Source organism: Gekko japonicus, unplaced genomic scaffold, assembly GCF_001447785.1.
Source record: "Gekko japonicus isolate JY-2015 unplaced genomic scaffold, Gekko_japonicus_V1.1 scaffold53, whole genome shotgun sequence".
NCBI classification, from domain to species: Eukaryota; Metazoa; Chordata; class Lepidosauria; order Squamata; family Gekkonidae; genus Gekko; species Gekko japonicus.
The window spans coordinates 2,294,653-2,297,673 of NW_015162474.1; positions in this window are offsets into that span (position 1 = coordinate 2,294,653).

Consider the following 3,021-nt stretch of genomic DNA (forward strand, 5'->3'; position numbering starts at 1 on the left):
ACCAGCCCCGGCCCGACGCCACTGAAAAGCTGGGCACGCTCCCCGGTGCCAGGGGCTCCCTTCTTCCCTCCTAACACTGCGGCTATATATGAGCTTGAACATTTAAATATTGAATTTGTTCAGTACAGGATTGCTCATGCACTCAAAGGAGGAAGCTGGGAGGGGAAATCCTCATTGCGAGAAGGATGGTCAGACAACCTAATCACAATCATTGCACGAGAGATGGCTGTCCAGATCGGCGAAATCGCAGATTCAAAGCGCAAATACCAATAAAGTACTTGATTTCCCCCTGTGTCGGAAAACTCGCTATGAAACTAGGAGGATTGCGCGACTGAGCCCATTTCGGTGCAGGAGGCGGAGGCGATGTCTGAGCAGCAATTTTAAGTGCGAGAGAGAACAGCGGTGAAACCCAATCAAAATGACCATGTGACCACAGCCAAACAGAAGAACAGATATAAGACAGATATAAGATGCCACCACTGAAAAAGCCCTGCCTCTGACTGCCAGCTGAGCTGCCTCACCACTGCAGAAAGATGCACAGAACAAGGCTTGGGAAGAGTATCTTAACAGGAAGGCTGGATAATATTGGATGAGGTAGTCCTTAAAATACCTCAGCTCCAAAACAATTTATGGACTAAAAGGTAAAAATCAACACTTTGAATTGAGCTGAGAGATAAATGGGCTGGCAGTGATCTTGGGTTAGGCTTTAGACCCAGTTCAAGAACTTGAGGGAAAGACAGGAGCTGTCCTGTTTTATAAACCCTTCTGAAATGGCACTTTAGGCAAATTAACTTTCAAAAACAGAATGAAGATTTTGTTAGGTAGGGAACATATGAATAATAGGGGTACTCAAGGTTTCAAGATTCCTAAGATTTTTCTAATATATATACAGAGCTGAATTCTTAGAACATTCAAGAGAGTGTATTTGTAGTTTTGTTTCAAGATTTTCTAGTTCTTTCTTTGAGCGATTCTTTGGCCCCTGCCACACGGCAGGGGAAAAGCCGCCAAAAAGTGTGGCTTTTAAAAGCCGCACCAAAGTTGAAACGGCGCAGCGGGATCCCACGGATCCCCTGGCCACGCTGCCTTTCTCCCCGGCACGATCAGACGCCGGGGAGAAAACACAGATCGGACGGTGAGCCAGCCGAACTGCGCATGTCAAAGCATGCACAGTTCGCCTAGGAGCCGGCGATCAGACTCCCGGTTTGCGGCACACCATTGGGATGAACCACCTCCGTAGGTGGTTCCAACTTGGAGCGGTTTATCGCGTGGATGGGACAGTTCAGGGACAGAAGCACTACACTTCCCAGATGTTGTGGTGTGATCACGGCCATTTGCTCCGCCTCCGAACCGTCCTGCTACTGGCCCAAATCCCCTCGTGTGAACGGGACCTTTGTTTAGTATATTTCAGCACTAACACGGTTCTTATTAATGTTTCTTCTGGAGGACAGCATTTGCTTAAAGTTTTTAGATTTCTTCCTTCAGAGTTCTAGGTTTTCCTGTAGATACAACAGCTTTTCACTAACTCCTGATGTGTCTAAGCTTCTCCCCTTTATCACAGATCGGGGTTCTCTTCCCAACCCCTTTCACCAGCACGAAGTTATTCTCCTTGTCCCTAAGAAGCAATAACTTCTTTTACTATTTGGTTTGTATGGGAGTTCACTCTAAGTACCCAGACCTTCTGCCAAATCCTTCTCCAGCATCCTTTGTTTGTATAAGAGTGTTCTGTAACTTTCCTGACTGAGAATCTAAATTCTCCCTCAGAGCAGGTTTAATATATTAAGACAACGGGGTTTCTCTCTCTCTGTATTGCCTGTCCGAAAACACTGCCTCCCAAATGTCTCTTCCCTCAGAAGCCAAACCCTTTGGCTACTGATCCAGATGTTAGATTTAAAGGACTAAAAGGTGAACAATCTCTTTTCCCTCCAGATCAGCTATTTTATTTCCTCTCTCAGCTGATGATGGCCAATCAGAGAGTGAGTAGAGCAGCCAATCACATAAGCTCTTCTCTCCAGGGAAGATTAGCTCATGAACTTCCTGACTGTCTGACACAGGCAGCATTTTAAAAAGCCTGCTTTTCTGTGCAATCCATCACACCCACAGACAGCCCCCCCAATCTTAAACAGCTCTTCACCCACAATAATGCAACATCTAATTTGAACATGGGCACTGGTACCAGAGCCTACAATAAACCCAGATGCCAACTTTGCTGCCACATACACCCAGACAACAGACAACACAATCACTGGGCATAACAACATCAACTACGCCATCTCAGCCTCATTCACTTGCTCATCTTCTAGCATTGTATATGCCATTAAATGCCAACAATGTCCTTCAGTTCTCTACATAGGACAAACAGGTCAAACCCCGTGCCAAAGGATAAATGGGCACAAATCTGAGAAATCTGTAGGAGAACACTTCAACCTTCCAGGACCATTCAGTGGGGGACCTCAAAGTAGCTGTTTTATTGCAAAGGAATTTCAGAAACAGACCAGAATGGAAGACTGCTGAGTTACAAGTTATTACAACACTCAGGACAATGGAAACTCCAAGGTTTAACAGAGATATTGGTTTCTTATCTCAGTACACATGCTAACATTGTTCAGTTCTCACATCTGCTGATAAATTCCTTTATTAATCAGTATGCTAATCTGCTGTTATACATGGGTCTTACCAATTACCAATATTTACCGCTCAGGTACTCAGTTACTCAGAGAGCCAGTTTGGTGTAGTGGTTAAGTGTGTGGACTCTAATCTGGGAGAACCGGGTTTGATTCCCCACTCCTCCGCTTGCACCTGCTGATTTGACCTTGGGCCAGTCACAAGCTCTGGCACAGCTGTCCTTAAAAAAGAGCAGTTTGTGTCAGAGTTCTCTCAGCCCCACCCACCTCACAGGGTGTCTGTTGTGGGGAGGGGAAGGGAAAGGAGTTTGTAAGCCGCTCTGAGACTCCAAGTTGGAGGGCGGGGTATAAATCCAATCTCCTCCTCCTCCTCCTCCTCCTCCTCCTCCTCCTCCTCCTC